Source organism: Erinaceus europaeus, chromosome 12 (assembly GCF_950295315.1).
Source record: "Erinaceus europaeus chromosome 12, mEriEur2.1, whole genome shotgun sequence".
Lineage (NCBI taxonomy): Eukaryota > Metazoa > Chordata > Mammalia > Eulipotyphla > Erinaceidae > Erinaceus > Erinaceus europaeus.
The window spans coordinates 49738627-49748894 of NC_080173.1; the positions used below are offsets into that span (position 1 = coordinate 49738627).

At 53.3% G+C, this 10268-nt stretch overlaps 1 protein-coding gene across 1 annotated transcript in view; it reads right to left on the reverse strand.

Moving 5' to 3' along the window:
- The window catches only part of THRA (thyroid hormone receptor alpha), a 34791-nt gene extending 26656 nt beyond the window's left edge, over positions 1-8135 (reverse strand). Inside the window, exon 1 of the mRNA XM_007531023.3 lies at positions 7998-8135. The gene's annotated coding sequence lies outside the window, so the exon portion shown is untranslated. The remainder of the gene's footprint in view (positions 1-7997) is intronic.
- Positions 8136-10268: the final 2133 nt, after the last annotated feature.

Here is a 10268-nt window from a genome sequence, read left to right on the forward strand (position 1 = left end):
GGGCACAGGGGTTGGGGTCCTCCCTTTCCCACTAGAACCCGCCCCAAGGAGGAAGAGATTGTAGAGAGGAAGCGTCTGCAAGCCCCTGGAAGGATGACCCAGGAGGGGAGGCGGTGGTGGAGGAGAATAGGAAGTCAGGGAGGTTATCCTGGGCACCCCAGGGAGGCAGCAGCTAGCCCCCACCCAAGAAGAACTGGCAGAAGCAGAGTGAGGGGAAGGGGGGTAAAGATTGAGAATTTGAGAAGTGTGTGTGTGAGGGAGAGGAGGGAGGGGGAAAGAGAGGGGGGGGAGGGGAAGGGGAAGGGGAGGGGGAGGGGGAGGGGAGGGGGAGGGGAGGGGAGGGGGAGGGGAGGGGAGGGAGAGGGAGAGGGAGAGGGAGAGGGAGAGGGAGAGGGAGAGGGAGAGGGAGAGGGAGAGGGAGAGGGAGAGGGAGAGGGAGAGGGAGAGGGAGAGGGAGAGGGAGAGGGAGAGGGAGAGGGAGAGGGAGAGGGAGAGGGAAGAGGAGAGAGAACGCAGGCGCGCACAAGCGAACGCAGGCAGCTGAGCCTCCTGCACACACACAGACACGTGCGGGCGCGCACACATACACTCACTGCGCACGCGCAAAGTCCAGGGCTCAGCACCCGTTCCAGCAGTTCCTCTGAGCCCTCCCCAGCCCACACATGCACAAAACACGCACACATGGACTTGCGCGCACAACACACCCACTCACTGATGTGTCCAAAAGAAGAAAAAAAAAAACAGTAACTACCAAAGCCTCGCCCCCCCCCCCCACCCCCGCCGTCACCCGCGCCAGTTCCTGGGTAAAAGAGAAAACGAAACAGCAGAGGTTCTGGAAGCTCAGCTCATGTCTTCCTTACAAGAGAAGGGGAGGGAGGCGAGGAGGAGGTGGGCTAGGGGCTCAGGCCAATCTTGCTGCTTTCTGCCACTATTGGAGGTGTACAGCTGTACCATTGGCACTAACCTTTACCACAGTCCCTGATCCCCACCTCCAAAGCAGGGGTGCAAGGATAGCAATTTCTAGGCACCAGTAAATTCTAACTGCTGCCCTTTTCTACCCAGAGAAATGTTGACCCCTCACACAAAGGCTGGGGGGGGGGTGCTCCTCTTTGGTACCATATCCTTGGCCTGCCAGAGAAGAACCATAGGCCCCCTAGTGCACACCAGCTCCAGATGCTTTCGTGAGAGACTGAGAGCTGCTTCTCGGGTTCCAGGTGGCATGTGTCTCCACACCCCAGAGCATGCCAGGCCCTCGAGGAGAATCTACAGGCACTGTTCAGCATGCCAGGGACACTACGGCAAGTGAACACAGGTGTCATCCTGGGTCATGCTATCAGCTTTCAATGGGGGTGTCACTGCCTGCCACAATGAAAACCGTAATCAGCAACCAGTTAACTTAGTCCTCCAACTCCTAGCCAGTGCTCCTTTCACAACAGTCATGCTGGTCTCTCTTCCCAAGCGACATGAGACAATGCCTCCCCACCCCCCTTGCAGCAGTGAGAATTAGAGATCACTCCCCCAAATCCAAAGGCTCTCCACTGACTCACCACTGGGCATGACCCATAGTCTCTCTGCACCTTGAGGGGGAGGGGCTGAGTCAAAGGGATCTGGGGGGAGAGAGGAGTCTATCTATCTTATTTCAGATTCACAGAGCAAAGGACAGACCTTGGATCTCAAGGTGTCAGACATCTACTAGACAGGTCCCTCCTTACTCAGTGCCACCACTCTCCACACTAATGTCCCCTGTATGGGGTGAGGACTTTTGGTCAGCCAGGGGTGGGCACATAGATGTCTGGTGGGTGGGAGGTAGCTGAGAACCTGAGTCACCAGGGGAGAGAGAATGCTGAACGCTACGTATAAGAGAGAGGGTGACCCCAGAGGTGGTGCAGTAGATAAGGCATTGAACCCTCAAGGCATGAGGTTCTGAGTTTAATCCCCAGCAGAGATCTGTCTTGTTCTCTTCTTCCTCTCTCTCATAAATATATAGATTTAAAAAAGGGGGGGAAGGACTGCTGGAAGGGGCCTGCTTTTCTTATTATTTCCCCATCCAGCACCTCTCAGATTTGTTCCAATAAAGATACCTAAATATTCATGCTTGTATCCCTAGTTGGACAAGTGTGTCCCTGGCTATAATACAAATAATGGTTTTTCTTTCTCTTCCTACACCTCCTCTTCCTCCTAGTCCTTCTTCTCCTTCTCTTTCCCACTAGGGGTATTGCTGGGACTCCATGCCTGCACAACAACTCCATTGCACTGCTCCTGGCAGTTTTTTTTTCCTTCCTTTTTTTTTTTTTTTTTTTTTTTGTTTAATGCAGCTTGTGAGGTGGCACAATGGATAACGCATTGAACTCTCAAGTGTGAGCCATGAATTCAATCTCCAGCATCATCACATGTGCCATAATGATACTCTGGTTCTGCCTGTCTTTTCTCTCTCATTAACTAATAAATCTTTTAAGGAAAGAGTTACTGGTACTTGGTAGTGGTGTGGTTCACACAGTAGAGCACACACGTAAGCACGTGCAAGGACTTTACAAATGGTGGTCTCTGGGAGTTGGGCGGTAGCACAGCAGGTTAAGCGCATGTGGTGCAAAGAGCAAGGACCGGGGTGTATGGATCCCGGTTCGAGCCCCGGCTCCCCACCTGCAGGGGAGTTGCTTCAAAGGAGGTGAAGCAGGTCTGCAGGTGTCTATCTTTCTCTCCCCCTCTCTGTCTTCTCCTCCTCTCTCCATTTCTCTCTGTCCTATCCAACAACGATGACAACAAGAATAACTACAAGGGGGTCAGGCGGTGGCGCAGTGGGTTAAGCGCATGTGGCGCAAAGCGCAGGAACCGGCGTAAGGAACCCGGTTCGAGCCCCCCGGCACCCCACCTGCAGGGGAGTCGCTTCACAGGCGGTGAAGCAGGTCTGCAGGTGTCTATCTTTCTCTCCCCTTCTCTGTCTTCCCCTCCTCTCTCCATTTCTCTCTGTCCTATCCAACAACGAATTGCGTCAACAAGGGCAATAATAATAACCACAACGAAGCTACAACAAGGGCAACAAAAGGGGGGAGAAAAAAATGGCCTCCAGGAGCAGTGGATTCATGGTGCAGGCACCGAGCCCAGCAATAACCCTGGAGGAGGAAAAAAAAAAATAACTACAACAACAATAAAACAACAAGGGCAACAAAAGGGAAAATAAATAATTATAAAAAACAACAACAAGGGCAACAAAGGAGGAAATAAATAAATAAAGAATTACAAATGGTGGTCTCTGTGTCTCTCCCTCTGTAAAAAGTGAAATCATGCAGCCACAAACCCCAGTGATAACCTTGGTAGCTAAATAAATATATAAAAAGTAAAGATATTCATCTATTTATTTTAAATTTTTTAATTATTTTTATTTCTTGGATAGAGACAGCCATAAATCAAGAGGGAGGGGAAGAGAGAGAGGAAGAGAGACAGAGAGATACCTGTAACCCTGCTTCACCACTTACAAAGCTTCCCCCCTGCAAGTGGGGACCAGGGGCTAGAACGTGAATCCTTGTGCATTATAACATGTGTACTCAATCAGGTGCACCACCACCCAGCCCTAAGATCTATTTAATTATTAACATGAAAGAAAGAATAGAGAGAGTGAGAACCAGAGCATCACTTTGTCATATGCAACGCTATGGATCAAGCTTGGGACCTCATGCATTTAAGTCTAATGCTCTAGCCGCAGCACCACCTCCCAGGCCACCAACAGGCTCCTGTAAGAAACAAGACCCTATGCCTGAGGCTCTGAGGTTACTGGTTCAATTCCCCAGCAGTGTTCTGGTCTGTTTCTCCCTGTATTTTTATCTTTCCTTAAATATACATTATTGGGTGGTCTGGGAGGTGGCGCAGTGGTAAAGCTTTGGACTCTCAAGCATGAGGTCCGGAGTTTGATCCCCAGCAGCACATGTGCCAGAGTGATGTCTGGTTCTTTCTCTCTCCTCCTACCCTTCTCATAAATAAATAAAATCTTAAAAAAAATATTGGGGTATAGGGGGTGGGACAGCATAATGGTTATGCAAAAAGACTAATGCCTGAGGGTCTCAAATCCCAGGTTCAATGCACCAACATAAGATGGTGCTCAGCAGTGCTCTGGTACTTAAAATAAAACAAAATAAAAAGGAAAGAAAGAAAGAGCTAAAATGAGAGGGGCCACAGAGGTTCAAGGAAGCAAAAACTTATGAGGCTAGAAAGAAGACTGGAGTTGAGGGTTCTTTTACCCATCCACCCTCAGCCCTTTTCCTGGAATGTCTAGGAGATCCAATTTTCCACCACCTTCCTCCCAGAGATCCAGGAGACCCCAGGCTGCTCACTTTCTTCTCCACTGTGATGACAACAACAACAACAACAACAACAACCACACACACACACACACACACACACACTGCTTGTGCAAGAGGCATTTTCATATATTCTAAATCCTTTAATTCTAAAAAAGCTAAAGGAGCTGGATATTATCACCCCCAATTTACAGATAAAGCAAAGGAGAAATTAAATTATTTGCCCAAGGTTATACAACCAGTAAGTGGCAAAGCTGGGGTGCAAACACAGAAACCTAGCTCCAGACAATACTCTGCACTTAATCTTGACTTGCTGTTCTTTCAACCAGCTTGGTGTTGTCTGTGACCAGCCTCACTTTCCCCTTCTGCAGATGCCAATGGATTCTCATGGTAGACACTCAAACACTGTCATGGCTACATAGGAGCATGCCCAGAAATGCTTGATACCCCTGAGTCCTGGGCCTCCTGGCCTGGTACCTCCTACCCTCAACCCCCCCCCCCCCCAGAAATTGCTCATTATGCCACTGTGGGCAGGAGCCTGTGTCCATGGGAAAGGACCTTACTAAGCCCCACACAGTCTGGGCAGCTGTACTGTCTGAACCAGGCTCTTAGGCTGGGCAAAGAGGGTGCAGCTGTTGGGCATCTCTGAGGTGGGTCTCAGCTGCCAGGGGTATGGAAAACAGCCATTGTGAGTTCAGACATGAATCTGGCTCACCCAGGTCTTGCCAACTCCCACCACTGGCCATGGGATGATTATTGTCCAGGGGTGCCCCTGCCCCCCATACACAGATTGGATTGTTCAGCAGCTAGTTAGTTGCAGCCTGCACACCCAGACTTCCAAGGAGGTCTTGGTGACCCAGGGTGCAGCTGCCAGCATGAGAGGTCAGGGGTCGGGGCGGAGGATGTCAGCTGACCCCTTCTCTCCCTGTCATTCCGAGCCCTGCAAACTTGCTGCCTGCAACTGCAGCACTGAGGAAACCCAGGATGTCCTGAGCCGCTGAGCCCTTCTCTACCCCGCCCCTCCAACGCCCCCCCACCCCCAACCTCTTGTTGACCCCAGAGGCAGGGCAGGCGGGCCAAGGGGTGGAGTTGGAGCCTTAACAACTGGAAAAGTATGAAGCACATCACTGCCAGTTCCCAGCTCTGAGAAAGGAGGCTGGGGCAGGAACAAAGACAAGAGCAGGGGATACACAGGGGCAGTGACAGGGTGAGAGAGAGTTCCTGGCTGGCAAAAAAGCAAGGAAAGGGAGAAGCAGACACAGCAAGACAGGCCACAGAGAGAAATTCCAAGTCAAAAATACACATCACTCACCCAGACACTCAGCAGCAAACAGACTCCTAAGGAAGGCTTCCAAGTTTAGACAGGAGGGCAGAAATGGGAAGAGGGGCCAAGATCATGTGGTGGGAGACAAGAACTTGGGCAAGTGAGGGGGTCCCAGGAAAGGCTCAGGCAAATGACTACAATGGGTACAGCTAATCTCTGTCTGCTTTGAGGGTGAGGATAGGGTGGCTCCCTAGAAGTCAGCTCTCCCTAAATCCCCCCTACCCCTAACAGCCAAAATAATCCCAGCTGTTAGAAGTCACTGGACACTGCTTCAGGCCCATAACTCGGCCCTCTAGAACCCCCCTACCCCTACTCTCTTTGCTCCAGTTTCTCTGTCCCTCCAAACAATTGAGAGAGAGAGAGAGAGAGAGAGAGAGAAGGAGAGAGAGAAACCCTGAACCTAGAGAAGAAATCAGGAGCTAACTGGAGGGTGAAAATCTACACCATGTGCACACCAAGGGGTGTGCCTGAGGGCACGGCCACAGAGTGTGTGTGTGTGTGTGTGTGTGTGTGTGTGTTTGGGGGGCAGGGGTGGTCCAGACACACTGTCAGTGGGGGCCTGTGGCTGTGATTCTGAACCTGGTGAACACCTTCTGTACCTGAGTCCCTCGGATGGCATGCAGATAAATGCACTTATGCTGTCAATTATTGCACATGTTATTACAGAGCACTTCCTGTGCTAGGATCTGGGTGGGATTCAGAGTTTTCTCAATGATTCTGCAAGGTCTCTAGGAGTCAACCATCTAGCAGCATGACAAGCCACAGAGATGAAATTTATTACAGTGACTGCAAACCTTGTACCCTTAGGCAAGAAAGTCTCATATACAAAAGATATGTTGGGGTGAGGGTGTTCTATATGGAACCCCAGAACTCAAGAAGAGGCCAGGAAAATACTTGTTGCTAACTTATGTGTTCATATATTGATATGTAACTGTGTTTGTCTTTCACTGAGTGACAATGACTGTTCATGATGGCTTGTGTGACTGGGCTCCTGTGAGCACATGTATGCCTGTGAGTGACAGAATCTTTTGTAATGCACGGCTGTGTGTGACTGCTCTGTGTTCATCCATGCGTGTGATAGTGACTTTTTTGTGTGTGTGGGTGACAACTCCTCCTTGTTGGTGTGTGTGACAGCATCTTCGTGGGACTCTGTGCGTGGGTATTCGCATGGGTAGGTCTCCCTACTCTTGGTCTCCTGTGGGTGTGTCCCGCCCATCTGAGTCCCCAGTGCAGCAGCCTGCCTCTTCCCTTGTCCCCATGTGGGTGTGTCCAGCAGCTCCTGCCCTTGAATCTGCCTGGTGTCCCCGGGTGTGCATGTGGCTGTCTATGTGGGCATATCTGTGTCTGCATGCCACATTTGCTTCCCCCCTCATCTTGGACAACAGCCCCCTTCATCCCTCCTCCACTTGGGACCAAAGCCAGAGTTGAGGGACAGCTTCCCATTCCACTGGTTTTCCTTCTGTGACCTCCACCACTACACAGGGTGGCTTTTTCCATGGCCCCTAACCCCCCTTTCTTTCACATCTGACAAGGGAGGGTCCCAGGCAGAGAAGCGGCACCTGACACGTTGGGGGGGGGGGAGGGGGCACACAACACAGATCCATTACTCCTTCTCTCCCATAATCACCCTAGCTTGCAACTGCCCAAATCGGGACCCTCAAATATTTTCCCCCACCATACACCCCCCCAAGTTGCATTTTTGCAATTAGGAGTGTTGCAATAAGAAAGCCATGCTTTACTGGGGAGGCGGGTGAAGTACGGGGGGAGACGCCCCCGCCCGCGGTCTGTGCGAGCCCATCTCCCATCTCCCACCCCATTCACACACACACACACACACACACACACACACACACACACACACACACACACACACACACACACACACACACACACACAGCAGCTGGAGGCAGCTACACACACACGCCGCAGCTGGAGGCAGCTTTGCAAAGGCTACCGGGCCTTGGCCTCAGAGGCTAGGGGTGGGGGCTGGGGGGGCAGGCCTCCGGCACACCGTAAACAAACCGCGGCGCGGCGGGCGGGGAAGCTCCGGCTGCCGGCCGCCGGGCCCGGCCCGGGAATGCGCAGCAGACCCGCCGGACAGAGACCTAGTGGGCCCTCGAGGGGGAGGCCTGGACGCCATCTCTGCCTGCAAACCCCGAGGCCCACCGACCTGCTAGCAACACCTCCCTTCCCCCGGGCATAAGTTGCAAGCTCCTGGGCGGTGACAGGGTCACCAGGGCGCAGAGGAAAGCTGAGGCAGACAGCGGATACCCCCCGGGCGCCCCCAGTCCGCGGAGGAGCTGGCCAGAGAGCCCCGCGGCTTTGCATAATCAATCGCAATGCATTTGCATATTAATACCCCCTCGCGCAGTCCCACTCACCTCGCGTGGCGCGCTGGACTGGGCTGGGCAGCGACGCGGGGTCTCAGCGCCCCGTGCCGGGGGCGTCCATCGGGGGCCGGTGGGGCCCGGGCCGCCCGCCTCCTGCGCCCGGGTGTGAGTGCAAGTGAGTGCGGGGGGGCGGGGGGCGAGTGTGGCGGCCCCGCGGCTCCTCCAGCAGAGGCGGCGGCCGCTCTTGGCTCCTCCCTCCCCCTCCCCTCTCGGGCTGGGGCTCGAGCTCCGCGCGCCCGGCCGGCTCGCGGCTGCTCCCTGCAGGCCGCCTCGCGGCCGGCGGCCCCCGCCCCCCGCCTCCCGCCTCCCGCCTCCCGCCGCGCCCCGGGACCCCGGCCAGCCGCCCTGCAGCCCCTCCGCCGCCGCCCTCGCCCGGCTCGAGCTCGCTCTCCCCACTCGAGGCTTATGAGGCTGGAGTGGTGCTTGATGACATATTTTGGAAAAGATGTCATTTAAAAAATATCCTTCGTTTACTGAAAGGATTGGAGATTTCAGGGTCCTCGCCGTGGGTTCGACGCATCTCCTGCACGTTATTAAGTGGGGGAGAAAGTCTAAGTGCCAAACCCAAGGAGGCTTAGAGTTTGTCTCCGAGTTCGGGTCTCTTCTAAGCCAGTAACTCACTGTGTGACCTTGAACAAGTCAACACTGCTCTGGGAAGCAGAGCTTCCTTAACTCGAGCATGGGGGGTGAGGTGGGGACAGAAGACCCCCTGAGTTCCTTTCAGCTTCAATCTTTAATCCTTTAGGGCATTCACTCCCCATTACCTCCTCCCTTTCCCTCTCATTTCAAATGTCATCTCCTCTAATATAGACGCTGCAGTCACCAGCCATTTCCTCAACAATCTGGTAGTCTTGCTGAGCTGGGGAGGGGGCGAGGCTCGCCATACTACCTAGCTCTCAGTTTCCTACAGGTGGTCTTTCCTCCCTTGCAGCCCCTACTCCAGTCTGAGTGATACCGGAGGAGGAGGTGGGCTGCACGAAAGTGGGTCCTTCTGCCCAAAGAGGTACCCCCTACCATCCCCACCCCATACACACACGTACATACATTCATGGGCATAAAATCATTCCAGTGACGCCAGAGCCCCTTTCATCTCGGGATCTCCCAGTGCCAAGCAGAGCTTTAATTACCCCAGCACCCCCACCCCCACCCCCCGCCCCGCCGGTTCCCCCGCTGTCATTAGCCCAGTTTTACCAGCGGGGGCCAGAGCCTTCGACGGGCTTCTAGGGCGGGGCCCTGTCTCCACAGTGTGCTCTTGGGAAGGTGTGTGTGTGTGTGTGTGTGTGTGTGTGTGTGTGTGTAGATCCTTCTCTATCAATCACCCAGTTTATTTATACTGGACAGAATTACTTGCTAAGTGTGAGGTTCTGACCAGCAACCTAAGGACTATCTTTAGTCCTCTTAGTCTCAGTCACCTGTATCCTTAGGTCTGTTGGAATCTCTTTTCTTTCAGGGGTATTGGGGTTTGGAAAGCAATGCAAAAATAAAATGAAATATCAAAAGCATGGGGGTTGGGAGAATGCCTGTCTTGGAACCTTCTGGAATTACCAGAAGGAAGAGGGGCAACTGGGATGACACCCAGGTGATGTGGCAGAGTGGAGTGGAGGGGAGTGCAGCGAGCAGTGAGGGGAGCCTGCATCATGCAGTGATAGCTGCAGTGCGCATGGAGGCTGCCACTGCCTGCAGAGTCAGCAAGCAGCAACTGAACTCGTGGGTTTGGCCTGGGCTTGCAGCGGATGGACGTGCAACAGCTGCAGTGTGGGACTGGAGGCTGCTTCCTGCAGTGTCAGAGTAGTGTGCAGTGTGAGGTGCACTAAGGGTGGCTGTCTGCCAGTTGAAGCCACCTCCTGGGTGATCAGGTTTGGCTGAAACCCCAGGGAACAAGACTGCGGTGTATGTACTGCTCTGGGTGTGTGCTCGACTTTGTGTGGGGATTGTCCCTTGGGACTGGGCTGCCCAAGGAGTTAGGAGAGAATCCCAGTGCCTGAACTGCATTAATGAGACCAGATACATTTATTTATACTCTACACTGATCATTGGCCATGGAGAGGGCTAACAGTAATCTGGATTAGGGCAGTTGGAATTCAGGGAGACAAGATGAAAATGCTATCTATGATTTTAGTCTCTTCTTCATTCTGGCTTCCTCCCATCACATCTTTCCATAAAGGGATGTGTGTGTGTGGGGAGGGGGTGGGGTGGGGTGGGGTAAGCCGCACAGTTACTGAGAGAGGGAGACTGTAATCCTAGACCCAGAGTTTTAGAAAT